The sequence below is a fragment of the Sturnira hondurensis genome, unplaced genomic scaffold, assembly GCF_014824575.4.
Source record: "Sturnira hondurensis isolate 20B ecotype Veracruz unplaced genomic scaffold, ASM1482457v3 Scaffold0008196, whole genome shotgun sequence".
Classification (NCBI taxonomy): domain Eukaryota; kingdom Metazoa; phylum Chordata; class Mammalia; order Chiroptera; family Phyllostomidae; genus Sturnira; species Sturnira hondurensis.
The window spans coordinates 27510553-27527904 of record NW_028080827.1 but is presented as its reverse complement, the minus strand read 5'-3'; positions in this window follow the sequence as shown (position 1 = coordinate 27527904).

Sequence of the window (17352 nt, the reverse complement as noted above, 5' to 3'; positions counted from 1 at the left end):
CTTAGAAGGTACTACAACTTCCAGATCTTCACTTCTGTGTCTCTTCCTATAATAATGTAAGTTCTAATTCCTACAATCAATCTCTTGCTCTATCATTCTTGTAGGGACTCTGTTCTCCTGCCAAGATTTCAATCAAACCTTGATTAAAAAGTTGTTGGTACTATAAGTGGTCCCAGTAGAACAGAAGGATGTGGATGGGAATCTGGGGTTGGTTCTCTGATTGGCTAGTTTTAAAGGTGTTATTGGCAATTTTTCATTGGTAAAAGGTACACAGACAGACAGTGTACCTTGTTCATGGCATAGAGTTACCAAAAAGTTTAATAAAATACTGTCTGTATCACCTGGAGCCAAATTCCTACTGAAGGTAAAGGCTTTGGATGATCAAGTAGCTGCTCCTATAGAAGATTTTAGTATAAATGTAGTACAAGGACTATGGAGTTGGTTGGTTGCTTGCTTCTAAGTGAGCTGGAGATATTGGAGCAAGAAATGATGAACTCAGAGCTTTGCATTTCCAGCTAAATATCTACATGAGTTATCAGAAAGCTTCTATGACTTCTCTGAAAGGAACCATAGCTCCATAGCCACAAGATTGAATTTTTGAAAGCCTAAAGTCTAATTCTGCAAATGGGGTGCTTTCTTACAGTACAGAGTGAGTACAATAAACCAAATATACAAATATACAATGCCCTCTCCTCATAGGTTGAATGCTCGCTCCTGGGAAGCAAGGGGTAGAAGTAGAAACAGCTCCTCTCATTATTAGGTTTAATAACCCACCTTGAGAGTTTAGGTTCTTTGTACTGATAATGCAGCCTTAAGTTTAATGGTTCTGTAATGCATCCTGCCCAAGAGAGAAGTGATTCCACCAATAAACATAGTCTGTGCTCCATTACTTTGGAAATTGGGATTATCCTCTAGTTGATTTGGATTCTTCATGCCAATGAGCTCTGAGTCCGATTTCTACTTACTATGTCAGTTGGTCTTCCTTACCATTTGGCTTCCAGTTGAGTTTGGCCAATGGGAAGCACTGGCAGAACATTCAAAGGATGGGAGGAGAGAGGACAAGTATTTATTTACCAGACTTTCTCCCTGCTAGGTTGTAGGTTGACAGTGTCTGCATTGCTCTACCAAAGACTATAGCTCCCATCAGGTGGACCTCTGATATAGCTCTAAGTTTCTCTAGAAACTGAGTCTTTCTTTTGACTTCTTCAAGCCTAGGCTTAGTAATGGCTTCCTGCTACTGTTAGACATTTAGTGCTGAACCCTACCCACTCCTGGGTAAATAGTCACTTCAGTCCCCTTCTTTGAATACATTGGCCTTCCTGCCAGCTCCCTGGCTAAAACAAGAAAGCTGTGATCTGCATCTCATTCTGGTCATCTTATTTGATTTTCTCATTGTCTCTCACAATTATTGATTGCCTTGACTTTCTAAGAACATAGTCATATCATCTATGAATAATTCATTTGACCAGTAAAAGAAAAGATTTTTAAGTAACAAAACAGGCAAAAATTTCTAAGAATACACAAAGCAAAAACTATAAACAAATGTGAAAGCTTTGAATTCACTGGAGTTTAAAAACTTTTGCTTTACAAAAGATACTCTTAAGAAAATTGAAAGGCAAACCCAGTCTGAGAGAAAATATTGCAAAGCATATATCTAATGAAATATGTTCATCCAGAGTACATAAAGAGCATTTAGAACTCAAGAACAAGAAGAACAAAAACATTTTTAATGGGCAAAAACAGAGATTTTAAATGGGCAAAAAATTTTAACAGATTATTTCACCAAAGAAAATAGATGGATGTAAAGTAAGCAAATAAAAATCCACATTAAAATTACACCCACTAGAGTGGCTAAAGTTTACATGGCTGAAAATACCAAATGTTTTCAAGGATGTGGAACAGCTGATACTCTCACATATTATTGCTGGGAATGTAAAAAGGTACACCACTTTGAAAAACAAGTTTCTTAAGAAGTTAAATACACATTCAACATGTGACTCAGCAACTCTACTTTTACATATTTACCCAAGAAAAATGAAACTTTTCTTGTGTGTCCACATGAAGACTTGTACACAAATGTTCATAGCAGCTCTAGCCATAATAGCCAATGATCAGAAACATCCCCAAACAATCCCATCGACAGGTGAATTGATAAATAAATCATGGCATATCTGTGCAATGGAACATGGCTTAACAAAAAAAATAAATAAGTTACACATACATGAAATAAACACACAACAATGAGAATGAATCTTGAAATCCTTATACTGAACTATATAAAGATGGACACAAAAGAATACGTACCATATGGTTCCATTTACATGAAACTCTAGAAAGAACAAATCTAACCTACAAGGACAAAAGCAGATCCACAGTTGCCTGAGGCCCAGGGTGTGGGAAATGGAGAAAAGAGTGAGTAGGTTGGAGCACATATTCTGCGCATTGATTGAGGTGGTAGTTACAAAGATGTATACACGTGTCTAAACTTGTTGAAATGTACACTTAAAATGTGTTTTATTGTTTGTAAGCTCTTCTTTGTTAATAAAGTTGATCAGGAAGAAAAAGAAGCAGAATAAATTGTTGCAACATGAGCAATGAGCATGAGCATGAGCATGCTCAGACACTCTTCTCTACAAATCATCCGTGGAGTGCGATCCAAGTTGTTCAGCAGCAGCCTCTGCCACTGTATTAGAGCCAGTAAACACGCTCCCAGATGCGGGAACATCAGTCATAATGAAAAGATCATATTTCAACTCTTGTTCGGGAGATCCAATATGTTCCCTGACCTGAAATCGGCCACCTCCACTGGCAGTAGAATACTGCACTCCACAGATAAAGAACACGAGACTGATCTGTATCTTACTCAGTCATACAATTTAACATCAATAATTTTTCTCAAGTTATCAGATGAAATTCAAGACTGTAGGAAAGCTATGCAGGATAAGGATTACAAATGAGGATGTGTACCCAGATTTAAAGGTGGCTAGTTACCTCCAAGACAAGTAATGACAATCTTTAGGTTCCAAGAAAAACAGCCGGAAGTTGAGCTCTGTCTCTAACTGAGCGTCACTGACACATACAAGACAAACCTTAGCAGTTCTCAAGGCAAATCAATTGCAAACTCATTTATTTATTTATTCCTACTTTCTCATTGCTGCACCCAGAAAACAAGCAACATCCCAAGCCAACAATTTGTCTTTGACTAAACGAGCTTTACTTTTTACTCATTATCATTTTCTCTTTCCATGGGTGGGGTGATGAAGCAAAATCTCTGCTAAACAGACCAAACAGTTTGTCACTAGTCCAAGAGTTAGCTATACCAACAACCTAGACAACATTATCTAGGCCACTTTAAAAAATTACATGGGATCTGGCCTGGGGCCAAGTAAATGATACCACATTGGCACAGACTGAGGCCACGGGGTGGATGCATTTACGAGAAGAGTGTTGGCAGAGAGGCTGATTAAATGCATAGTATAGACGTATTTCCCTGTAATTCAAACACATGAAAATTCAAATAACAGAATTTTTTGCTGTATTATTCAAGACTATCTGGTGTTTACACTGAAAAGGCAAGGGTATTTCAAGAGTATAAAGTGGTGTCTGAATCAAAGAAAAGCTTATATTTAGTATAATTCAACATTAAGTATGTTTATGATACTCCAGTTCTTTGAAAAAAGTGTTTATGACAATAACTCTCAATAAACCAGAATATTCAATTTATTAATCTAGAAGATCCTTATAAACTGAGACTATATAACTTTCATTTCATCCCAATACCTAGCATGGTGCTAAGCACAAAATGTGCATTCAATAACATTGAATTCAAATAAAAACATGCAATATGGTTCATTTTTTAAAGGAAAAACTCATATATATGTTCATATGTTCACATGAACATGCAAAAGTATGACAAGACTCACACCAAACTGTAATCAAGAACTATGTCATGGATTTGAAGCAATGGGAGAGAAATGAACATTTCCTTTAATACACAAAACACTGGTCAAAATCACAGGCTCAGAAGTCAGACTAGGTTCAAATCCCAACCCTACCACTTCTCACGTGGGTCACTGGGCAAGTTCTTAACCTCTGTCCCTCATTCTCTCCTCTGTGAATGAGATCATAACAGTTCCAGCCTCACAGGGTTAAGATGAAGACAATGAAATGTGCTTCAGGGTGCTTGACATGCAGCAAGCACTTCATTAATGTTTGCTATTGTTGGTATTTTGTTTGATATCCTGTGGTGATTAAGCAGTACTTTTGAGATTAAGACAAACTATTTTATGCCAAAAAAATTTAAAGAAACCAAATTATAATACAAGAAGAAGGAAAAGGTAGGGGAAAGGAGAAGAAAAAAGGGGGGAGAATGGAGAGGAGAAAAATCGATAGTTATCAATTTCATCCTGAAGAGTCCTCCGACTAGCTGCAGGGTAGACTTGTTGCTGCATGCTTGTGACACAGCAGTCATCTTGGATTTTCCTTTCAACTTCATCTTTGGGATGTTTTTTGTCCGTCACTTACATTGAATCACATTTTCCTGGATCCCAGGTTTTGCCTCACTTCATTTACTCATTTGTTTTGGTAGGTCATATCCACATTACCTTCCAAAGAAAGGGTGCATATCAGGTAAATTCTTTGAGACATGGCATACCTGAGAGGTCCTTATTAAACTTTCATACTGAAGTGTGCTTGTTACTAAGCAAGTTTCAGTGCCCTTGAACATTGCCTTTTAGCTTCTGAGAATTCTATAGAGACATTTAGTACCATTCTGAACCTTGGTTGAAAACCTGAGTTTTCTGTCTGGAAGCTTTTAGGATTTTTCTCTTTGTCCCATGTCCTCTAAAACAGGGGATCCCAACCCCAGGGCCTGTTAGGAACTGAGCAGTGAGGGAAGCTCGCCTGAGGTCCGCCTCCTGACCACCTCCACCCTCCACCCTCATTCATGGAAAAATCTGTCCCTGATGCTAAAAAGGTTGGGAACTGCTGCTCTAAAAGCTCACGATGGCTGGACTTGGTATTTTCATCCATCGTGCTTGGTGCTCAATAAACCCTTTCAGTTCCAGGAGATTTTCATAAATAATTTCTGTGATAACTTCTTTCCCTCTGTTTCTTTCTCTGTCTCTCCTCCCCCCTCTCTCTTTCTCCTCCCCCCTCATCCTGTTTTGTTGGTTCTCCATTTTTATCTCCCTAACTTTTCCCCTTTATATTTTGCAGAAACTTCAACCTAATTTTCCAAAATTTGTATGGAGTTAAAAACTTTTCTCTATGATGTTTTTAATTTCTAAGCACTCTTTTTTACTCTCTGGATATCCTTTTTTAAAGAAAAAATACAGCATCTGCAGTCTTGTTTTATGGATGGTAAATATTCTCCTCAATGTTTGTGAATAGAAAGTTGTTGATTTTTTTCTCCAGTTTTCTCCTGCCTGCATTGTCTCTGTTTCTGCCAATTTGTTTTTGTTTGTTTCTTTGTTTTAGTCTCTATCTTTTATATTAGAGGTCTTCCCCACAAGTCTGGCAAGTCTTCTCTGTTCATATTTCAAAGTGGGGCACTAAAAAGTTGATTGGAGTTCTTGCTGATTATGGAGAAGAAGGAAACATGGCAAAAAGAAACAACTGCCATCCCTGCAGAGAAAGTCGGGAACCAAATGGAGAACGTTCTATGCACAGGGGCCACGTAGTTCCTAGATTAAACCCGTTTCGAGGGGGTGTTCCAAGTTCTTCTGTTCTACTGGAATTGGGGTAAGTCAAGTATTGCTTAACACAATGGGATCATAAATCACCATGACTATGTGGAAAGATTTCACTCAGTTTTATAGTTGCAATGTAATTGATCTTTCTATCTTCTGTCATGGCATCTCATTATGGGTTTTCAAACACAGGACATAGTAGCTCCAGGCCAATAGGCTAGTAGATCCAGCTCAGTAGCAGCTGGAGATCATGTCCATTTAAAGGCTGTGAAATGTAATGGAGAACATTTTCCCTGTTCTAAGTGTGGAGGCCTCTAACCTCGCCAAGACAGATGTCCTCGTTAGCAGTCTGGTGAAAGGGCCAGACATGGAAGTAAAGCCTGCCACTGAGTGGTCGGGATAGACGCAGCGCCAACCAGCTGTGACAAGGAGAGTTGTGCAGGCTTCTGGGCAGGGGGCATGCCACAGTCTCCCCGGCACATTTCCACCAATGTGCATTTCGGCGTTTGCCAAGCGGCTATTGAATCCACGATCTTCTCCTAATGGAAGGACTCAAAATGCTTCACTTGAATCTTTACAATATACATGATGATGAAGACAATTACGGACTAACAGCTGCAAGATGTGGAATGATCATTGCTTTTCTTCTTTGTGCTTATAATAAAACTTATTAGAAGCTTAACGAGAACTTAAGGATTTTTTTCTTTATGCTATTCTGAAGATCTGGCACTAATTAGAAACCCAGAGTTCTTTCCCCAGAATCCAGGCAGAAAAGAGGGAAAGTCCAGTAAGATATCCATTCTTCCAGTGAACCCTTACAAGGGTCTGCGATGTGAAAGGGTCTGTGTTAACTGTGCAGAGCATGGTGGTAAGGATGGTACAAAGAGGAAGGTAGGATATGGTTACTACCATGTAGTGATATAGATAGACCTAGGATTCTAGACCAGTCAGAGCACTTGAATTCATACCCTAGGCAGGGGTGTCGAAACCGTAGCCCATGGGCCACATGCAGCCTAGGATGGCTATATATGTAGCCCAACAGAAAATCATACATTTACTTAAAGATTTTTTTTTGCTCATCATTTTTCGTTAGTTTTTGTGTATTTAATGTGTGGCCCAACACAATTTGTCTCTCTTCCAGTGTGGTCCAGAGATGCCAAACAGTTGGACACCCCTGCTAGTGGACACATGCTGTGTGACTCTGGGCAACACTCTCTTCAAGCTTCCATTTCCCCATTGGTAAAATGGGGACTATGATAGGACTGCCATGATAGTATTGTTGCAGGAATTAAATGAAATAATGTAGTTCAATTTTATAGCATGTCTCATTGTCTCATACATAGCTGAAGGCCATAATCTGTTCATTGTTATTATTATTGTAAATAACCAAAAGTAGATGAGTATCACATGAATTACCATATTCACAAAGATAAAATTCAGTGCTTTGAATAGGAATATGCTTTGAAAGGGTTTGGGCCCCTGTGAGGTTAGAAGTTTCATAAAACATTTGGCAAGGCCCTGACTGATGTGGCTCAGTTGGTTGGGCATTGTCCCACAAAGCAAAATGTTGCCAGCTCAATTCCTAGCCAGGCCATATGCCTGGCTGCAGCCTTGGTTCCCAGTTGTGGCATATATAAGAGGCAACCGATATTTTTCTCTCTCATTGATGTTTCTCTCCCTCTCTGTCTCCCCACTGTCCCTTCTAAAAATAAATAAATTAATTAATTTTTTAAAAAGTTTGGCAAGAATAAGGAGACTCTTGGTCAAGATGGAGGCATAGGTGAACACACTTTGCCTCCTTGTACAACAGAAAATGTAACAACTAGTCCTCAAAACAAATATTACCCAGAACCATCAGAAAATCAAGCTGTATGGAAGTCTGACAATGGAGGATTTAAAGAAGCCACATTCATCCAGACTGGTAGGAGAGGGTGATACCCAGAGATGGGCAGAGAGGCTTGGAGATGCAGTGTGTCATGGAGAGGTGGTGGAACAGGCAATCCCACATTCACCTGTGGGGGATAAAAATCATGAGGGATATCTCAGGAGTGAGGGAGCCCAGTCTCAGGCCAGACCACAGAGCTCTGGGTTTCAGTGCCAGGAAGATAAATCCCCATAACTTCTGACTGTAAAAACCAGGGTGGGAAGGGGGGGAGATTGGGGCAGCAGAAGAAGCTGCCAGATTTTCAGGAGATTCCTTGTAAAGGGCCCACATGGTCTTAGAACTTACACAGACTTACTCACTCTGGGAATCAGCACCAGGGCAGTAGCTGAAAGGGCACCAGTGGCATACAGGGAGAAAGCGAAATGCCTGAAACAGGGCAAATGTCAGGCAAACCTCCAGAAGCCAGGCAATCGTGCTGTCCCCTCTCTGAACCCTCTCCCCACACAGAACCAGAAAGCAGTGAAGTGGGTTGCCCCATTCTGACAATTTTCTAGGGTTCTGCCCCATACAATTTATAGGCATCTTTTCTGTAGTAGGTCATGCTATTAAGACAGGGAGACAAAGCAATTCTACCTAATACCATGGAAACAAGCACAAGGAGGCTGCCAAATTGAGGAGACAAAGAAATATGGTCCATATCAAAGAACAGAACAAAACTCCAGAAAAAAGCTAAACAAAATGTAGATAACCAACCTATCAGATACAGAATTCACAACACTGGTTATTAGGATGTTGAAAGAACTCACTGAGTATGGCAACAGCATAAAAAAGACCCAGGCAGAAGTGAAATAGAGAAAAATCTACAAGGAACCAGCAGTGGAGGGGATGAAGCCAAGATTCAAATCAACAAATTTGGGTCATAAGGAAGAAATAAGCATCCAACCAGAAAAGCAAAATGAAAAAGGAATTTAAAAGAATGAGAACAGGCTAAGGAGCCTCTGGGACATCTTCAAATGTACCAACATCTGAATCATAGGGGTGCCAGAAAGACAAAAGGAAGAGCAAGAAATTGAAAACTTATTTGAAAAAATAATGAAAGAAAATTTTCCTAATGTCATGAAGGAAATAGACATAGAAGTCCAGAAATCACAGAGAGTCCCAAACAAGTTGGACCCAAAGAGGACCACACCAAGACACATCATAATTGAAATGCCAAAGGTTAAAGATGAAGAGAGAATTTTAAAAGCCCCAAGAGAAAAGCAGAGTTACCTACAAAGGAGTACCCATAAGACTGTCAGCTGATTTCTCAAAAGAAACTTTGCAGGCAAGAAGTATTCAAAGTGATAAAAAGGAAGGAGCCACAACCTAGATTACTCTATCCAGCAAAGCTATCATTTAGAATGGAAGGGCAGATAAAGTGTTTCCCAGACAAGGTAAAGCTAAAGAAGTTCATCATCACCAAGCCATTAGTACATGAAATGTTAAGGGACTTATTTAAGAAAATGAAGAAGATCAAAACTATGAACACTGAAATAGCAACAAATTCACAACTATCAACAACTGAATCTAAAAAACAAACTAAGTAAATAAGCAAAACAGGAACAGAATAGTAGATGCGGAGAGTTATCAGCTGGGAAGGAGAAAGGGAAGAATAGGAGAAAAGGTGCAGGGATTAAGAAGCATAAATGGTAGGTACAAAACAGACAGGGGGAAGTTAAGAATAGTATAAAAAATGGAAAAGCCAAAGAACTTATATGCATGACCCATGGACATGAACTAAGGGAGTGATTGCTAGAGGGAATGAGGACACTAGGCAGAGGGTGGCAAAGGTGGGAAAATTGGGCAACTGTAATAGCATAATTGATAAAATACATTTAAAAATTTCTTTGACAAGAATGAAAGCTATAAGTTCTCTCAAATAAGGATTTTTCTTCACTGGACCTGAAATCCAGTCCTGTCTCTAGACTATGTCATGTTCTCACCCCACCACAAAGACTGTGTCATTGAGCTGGCCTCCTCTCAGCTCTGGACCTAACTTTGAGGCATTGTTTCCTAGGGTTCTGCCCCTCAAATACAGAGCAGTCTTCCTGGACCTTAAACCTCTAAACTTCAACTTCCAAAAGTCTGGGCAACTACTGTTCTCTGTTAGGGTATGTCCATGGGTCCACTGCTAACCCGGCAAGATTTGGGGGTTGGGGAAAGGACAGTAGGAGTCTTTTCCAGGTGGGCCAGCCCAGCATTCACATGCTCCAAGCCACTGTGCTTGCCCTTTAGGGGAAACCACAATTATTATTGGTTGTATCTCACTTTTCCAGAGTGGAAGGGCCCATGACCTTTTTCTATGGACCCAGATGTCAAGAAAATGTAGTGACAGTGCAGCAAACATGACAGGCACAGCCAGAGGGGCCTCTGTGCCTCCCCACCCCCAAAAAGCAGCTGTGGCAATTCAGCCTTGGGCTTTCCCTGTAGAGTTCCAGCCCCAGGGGACACCTGGATGGTGTCAGATAGCTCGCCAGGCCAGGGAGAGTATTGATGAGAACACAGTGCATAGGAATGTCATCAGATCACTTGGTGATATGGGGTCTATTCTGGGCCTCATCCAGGTCTGATTACAAAATAGAACCATTTGACACAATTGGAAATGGAAACTGACAGTGTCTTTGCTCATCCAGGACCTGAGGAGGCTGGCATGAGAGATGAAGCAGGGTCCAGCTCCATCTGGAATGAATCTGGGTGGGTTCAGGAAAGGAGGGGACACCCTTGCACATGGCTGGCCCTGGCAAGAAGTCAGGAGCCTTGCCGTTGTCCTAAGTTCTATGCCAAAACTGTCCCGACCTCCTCAGGGGTCAACCTCTGCAGCCCTCAGGGCCTGCCTGTTCTCTCCACAGGGAAACAGAAAAGATAAGGTCTTAAAGCCTCTTCCATGGCTGGGTCTAGGGAAACACAAAGGAAGCACATCCTGCCTCTTTTCCATTCATTTTAAAACAAAGTCTGAGGCAGTCTGAAGTCTGATACTCGTCTGTTAGTTTACAGATGAGTTTGGCACCTTGGTGGAAGTCAGATTTGTCATGGTCCCATCTAACTTGAAACTTTGGGGTTGAGATATCTCTATTATATTATGGTTAACAGTAGAGGCATTAAAAGCATCACCCCATGGATGATTACTTACTGATTTTTAAGGGGAAAAAGCAGCTTTACAATGTAGCGGGGTGAGCATCCTACCATCACCTCCTAAACCCAGTTTTAGCATGCAGCCTCCCCACAGATGCAATGCCCCGTAAACAGGCCAACTAGACGAACTAGAATCAGGGTCTCTGAAAGACTCAATCTCTATCTACCAAGCCTCCAGACCTAACTCCCACTTTACAGAAAGCCCAAGGGCTGGAGGAACAAGTTCAATGACACCAAGAGGGAACCATCAGGTCCACAGGTCAACTGATTCCACAGTCTCTTCAACAACCTAGTGACATGTAAAAGGTGAAAAGATTGCTTTAGATAAAAATGTTTGGTATTTTAGATATATGACAACTGAAAACAAAATAAGAGGCTGGAAGTCAGACGGGTTCAGGGGGCTTACATCCTGTCTTTACCACTCACGGGCATGGGGACAAGTTACTGAACTTCTTTGAGCCTTATTTCCTTCCCTGCAAAAAGAGAGTAACACATTGTACTTTCCAGGCAGGCTGTGAAGATAACTGATAAGATGGATGAAAGCCTTTAGCACAGTACCTGGGCAACTGGGTACTCAAAACTGGCAACCATTGGTATCATACCAGAGATCTGTGTATGAACGGACCTGTTCCTATGGAATTCCCTGCAGCTTGGTGCTATCACGGCCTTCCTACTTACCACGTATCAACTTCTTTACATAATTATGCCTAACCCACCCTACTGGAAATGTCATCTCCCCAAACCTAAATGTCCTATATAGTCTGGCTTCCTGAGCCAAGGCTGGAACTGTCACCAAAGGCTTGCCTGTGTGGGACTGTGTAAGAGCATCTTAGTAGACACTGTTGGTTCCCTGCCCGGTCTCCTGGGCCTTTACTATTTCAAACCAGATGGCCAGCATTTGTCACTGTGTCCTGGGACTTCTCTCACTGCTAGAGCCCATTCTGACTCAAGAGTGTGCCCAGATAGAAGTGCCAGGAAATTCAAACACACACACACACACACACACACACACACACAGACCCCTTCCCCTCAGCATTTCTCAACCAGTGTCAGACAGGATGGGGTACGAATGTCTCAGCTCCCTTGTCCTTCTGGTGGGATATCTCTGAAGTGTGTTTCCCAGAAATCTACAGCAGAAACAAGTTCTACTCATGATGAAACAAACTAGATACCACCCCCTTTATTAGCTTTTTTTCCTCTCCTGAATGACTTCCCCACCTGCCCCCTGAGTGTTCTAGGATCACCCCCCAAATACACCACTTGCCCCGGCAGCTTTGTCTGAGGGTACCCGGGGCACCACGCAGGTGAGGTTGGAGTTTACTCTAAGGGCAGCAGGAAGCCTTTGGCATGTTCACTAAGCTGCAGCTGTTGGTCTCATTCTAGAATCGCTAGCTCTGTCCCACTCTGTGCCTACGTGCCAGAGTAGTAAGTATTGTGTCTCAGTCACGTCAGATACTCCCCAGGTAGTGGCCATCACAGTGGGCTACCTCCAGTGTCCCCTGGACAGCATCCTCCCACCCTGCTCTGCAACTCCTCACCCCGATTCCCACCAGGAGCAACAGGCAAGGAAGCTGGAGGTAGGCCCAGAGTCCCTGGTTACACAGTGCCCACACATCGCAGCCACCACGGCTGCAAACAATTGCCTAGAAATTCACTACTGCTTTCTGCTTGGAGGTGTCTGAAGTCTAGGAGTAAAATCCAAGAGAGGGCATCATGCCACTTGTAGCAGGAAATGTCTAGAGGGGACGAAGATCGGAGGGAGCACCTGGCTGCCTGTGAGCACAGTGCCAGGGAACTACCTTCCACAGGATAACTGAGCAAGCCCTGGGAAAGACCAGTGGAAAGCTGCACAACTCTAATAAAGAGAATCCTTTGCCCCCTGCCTTGTTTCAATGGCAGTGCCCATGAGCATGCTGACAAGACCCAGAACAAGCCATGAGCATAAGATTGGGCAGCTGTTAGCAAACCACTGGAAAAGCTTTGGGCACCGTTCTTAGAACAACTGCAGAAAGAATTTGGGTCCCAGTGGTATTATGATGGAAGACCTTTGGGGAAATCACTCAAGTAGCAGCTGAGACCCCTGACACTTCTGGGCAACATTTTCCTCTTCGTATGAGAAGCAGATGAAATAGACTGAGCCTATTGTTTTATTACTCTTGTTCTAAAGCAAGATATTCCAAGATCTGTGTCCTTTATTAAGCTACAAGTTGGGAGCAAGGAAGCTAATTAAATATTAGCAAAATTCGGTGACTCTATCCCTTTGTTCAGTAATCTTGTTGATCTGTTTTTTGTTTATATTAGGAAAGAAAAGAGGAAGGAAGGAAGGAAGGAAGGAAGGAAGGAAGGAAGGAAGGAAGGAAGGAAGGAAGACATAAGAAAAGTAGAAAGCTACCCCTACAGAATCCCAAAGGAGATCACAGAGTTAAAATTGGATGTCATCACAAACACATCATTTCTGCACAGGAGGAAAGCAATAAACAGGGTCAGAGTGGCCACCTGATGGCACTGGCTGGAGCTCAGCCACAGGTAACAGGAAGACTCTCTACTCGTTGCCTTGCCAAGTGACCTGGGCCAGATCAGGGTTCCTGGCCACCTGGACAAATGAAGGCAGCGCGCCAGAGCAGTGAGGGTGGTATCTCCATGAGTCCTGTAGTCACATTTGATGGGAAATAAACGGAATAAAAGAGGGAATGAAGGGAAAGGGAAATCTTTGGGGAAGGTCTCTTTATTGGGTATCCTCTAGGTTTCATCTCAAAGCAGTCTTTTAAAAATCAAAGTTTTTAAAAACCAAAGTCCTGATTTGGGCAGACCCCAGAGTGAATGCAGTTTACACCCACTGAGAACTGAGGTTTCTGAGCTCAGCACTAGCATGGGCCAGACTAGCATTTGGTTCAGTGATACCAACCGAAGCTTCACTGTGGACCACCTTGGACCACCCTGAACTTTGGGACATGAGTTCACTCTACTCTTCTTCGCCCTGTTTTTATGCTATCTTAAAATTTAAAAGTTCATATCTTCACCTCCGGGTTTACAGTTAAATTTTTATTAAGAAAAAAAAGAGAGACTCAAAATTTAGTTTCAGTAGATATCAGTAAGAGTAGGTTTTTTGCCTTGGGAAAAAGTACACACTATTTGATTTAGGCCTATGTGCTGAATGACTATTTAGAATACAGAGGTAGCGTATGTTAAAGATTAAATTTCAGTGCAAATTCTTGAGATAAACATCTATGGACAACAGTTAAAATGTAACCTTGCAGGAAGGAAGGAAAGAAGAAAGGACAGAAGGAAGAACCTGTCAGACAGAGGCCAGAGCAGTGAGAATGGCGTGACATTTGATGGGGAATAAACGAATCAAAGAGGAAATGAAGCCAAAGGGAAGCCTTAGGTCACTATAGTCAAAGGTTGATGTGCCCCCAATAAGAAACAAAATACAGAAAAATTCTTTGGCCTAAGTTAAACCCATCAGCAATGCATTTAAAGAAACTCACGCACTGGCTGTCTTCAGAGTAGCAGGTATGTGATGGTTTGGTTTTAGCATTTAATTCAGTAGTGCACTTGCAGACTGCTCTTAAACGGTAATGAGGTAATTCAACTGATCTCATTGAACAGTTTATACAAGAAGATTCAATTCACTGTTTTTCATTTGTTTTGCTCCAGCAATTCCAACCCAAGGTCTAGTGGCACCGTTCCCCTCCCACCCGATACATGGACAAAGGTCGAGGGAAATAATCGCCCAGAGGAAAATTAAGGTTTGGTCATACATCTACTTTGCCTAGCTGGCATCCAAACACGTAATTCCCGTTGCTGAACAGCCTCTGGGGATGGCTTATCCATTTCAAATCAATTGCAGAAAAGGCTATAACATTTTTAGCAGCATAATTTAAGAATCCTGTAAAGACAGAATTTAAACCCCACTTTCTGGATGGTCAGTGCATGGTAATAAACCCATGTGTGAAATTAAATTCAACCCTAAGGAATATTCATACACACATTGTTTTCAATTCTGTCTAAACCCTTTTCAAGAAAACCATATTCTTAAAGGATCAAAAGGCAATTTGACCAACCACACTCCAGAGCACCACCTTCCTATCTGAAGGAAAATCAACTGGGCATTCATCATCTGCCCCCTATAAAACATCTGAAGGTATATATCCATAGCCCATTAAAAAAACATTTCTCTATTATCAGGTTGTTTAAATCTTAAAATTTATTATTCGTGAACGTACACAGCCATTGAGCATTTGTGCGGTTCTACATTGCCTGTGGCTGCGTAGAACCCACTGCTACTGATCCTGCAGTCACCACGATTGCCTGTTGGATTCACATAGTACTGGGCGAGCTACCAGCACAAAAGTCTACCTTCTTTCCTCGGGTTCCTTATCTCCAAGAGGTATCTTATCCAGAGAGGGTGGATGAGCCTGGGAAGTCCTTGAAAAAAAAAAAGGGAAGAGCTAATCAAATCACAATCCCATGAACAAAGATAAGTAACGTTTCCACACCAGAGATGGGGCAGGACCTGTGGGCGGGGTGGGCAGGGGTGGTGGTGGTGGGGACGGGAGAGGTGCATTCGTTTTGCTGGCACCTCACCACCCTCTGATACCAAACTTACACTTAAAGCCCTCCATCATCCAGAGATAAAATTTCTCCTATTAGAGACCAGAAAAATCCACCCATCTATGACCATGCATTGAGTTTACTATAGAATTGAAGTCCATTAAAGAAGCTTCCTTACCAGTTTTGCCCAAGTTAAGAGTGAACCAAGAACAAAAGCAGAGATTTCTGGTTGAGAAAGCAGCTTTGTAGCTTTGCCCCTCCCCTTTGGATGGAAAGGCTAAAGTGAGGGTTAGGAATTGGGGTAATAGGAGCTAAGCTCACTCCACATCTAGAAGGTAGGTGTTCTCTGCAGCGAGGCAAGAAAGCTCTGAGCACTCGGAGCTTATGCAAGGACATTCCTTGGGAACTCCACAGTCAGGCTGTCAGTGTTGCTGCTGCAGACTGGTGGCATTTGTCCCTCAGTCTGTGGAATAGTTCACATGGCTATCAGTTCCTGCTCCTTCCCCCACCAACTTCTCTGTCTTCTGTGCCCTGCGTCTTAATGCAGTTTTCTCTGAGCACTACCCTCAGTTTTAGAAAACCCGAATGAATCCCTCCTCTGCCTTATTTTAAGAAACTGGTATTCTTAATTCATATTCATAAGCTCTGACAATTAAAAATAACATCAGATTTTATCATCTTTTACACACAATCATGCATATTCATCACCATTTTGAACTGGGAAGGGACCATTATAAAATATCACAGATAATCTGAGGAGTAGGCAAGATGATGATAGGTGAAAGCTTTTTAATGTTTTCAACTGTTGTGGTTAAGAAATTATAGCTTATATATAGCTCTGTAGGTGACATCCAATTTTTCTTTCCCTCTTTTAATGAACCTAAAATTATTTTTTATCATTATTTTAACAAAAATTCTTCCAACACATGAGCACTTTTTAAATGCTAGTCTACAAGTGCTGTTGTTAAATAGACCCAACTAATTTACTCTTTCTTCACTGGTCTTTTCCATTCGTAGGTGTAAACTCTTTGTACAGGAGTATGTCTAACTTAATGGACTCTGACTAGTGGGTAATAGGGACTATCTCATTGCATGTAGACATGTAGCAATACCCCCTCAGGAAGAGAATGATGGCTAAAGTTTACTTTGAGCTTATTGTATGTCAGATATTATTCTAAGAGCTATAAATGGAATCAGTTTGTTGCCATACATTGGTGTTAACCCCATTACAAAGATGAGGAAATTGAGGCACGGAATACTTAAGCCTTTGCAAGTTACAAAGCATGGCGGTGGCTAATAATAAAAAGGGGAACAAATATAATGTGAATCTCCATTTTAAAAATAATTTCCTCTACAAATACAACTTTCCTCTGCACAGGCTCATACTCTCCCCACATACAGTCTCTCAAAATTAGACAATAGTAAAGCAGAAAATGAGAGCTGAATCTTTTCATTGGTCTAGACCCACAAAGTCCACAGTTCCCCATATCATTCCTCACTCACCTGTTGGTTTGCAATGCTTTTCCTTGACCTTAGAAATATGTAAACTGACTGTATCCAAAAATAAATCTGACTAAATATTATTCAAATACTGTTAATATATGATTCTTTCTTATAAGTCTCTTTGCCACAGATAACATTGTTGTAAAATAAAAAGGGAATTAAGTGGGAAACAATTAAACTCTAACATCTTTTTAGATGAACTCTATTGGTTATCAAGATTTTCCAAACCCATGTTAGACTCTTAGCAAACAAATTTTCAGAAATGAAAAATAAAGTTATTTGAACTTCTCTTCAGGGATGTGATGAAAACATGTCCTCTATGGCCATGAACAATTAGAACTTGAAGGTGAGTTATGTTTCTAAGTATAAAAAATAAAATCATAATCACCCATAATTCCATCATTCAACACCCCCACTCAATATTTTAGCACATTTCTTTCAAGTTTCTTCCCCCTGCCTTATTTTTAAAAACATAGTAAACAGCCTATTTTTTAAAACTCAAGGTTTACTTGAACCATTTATTCAAGAAGTTTGTCCCCTAGTCTTTAG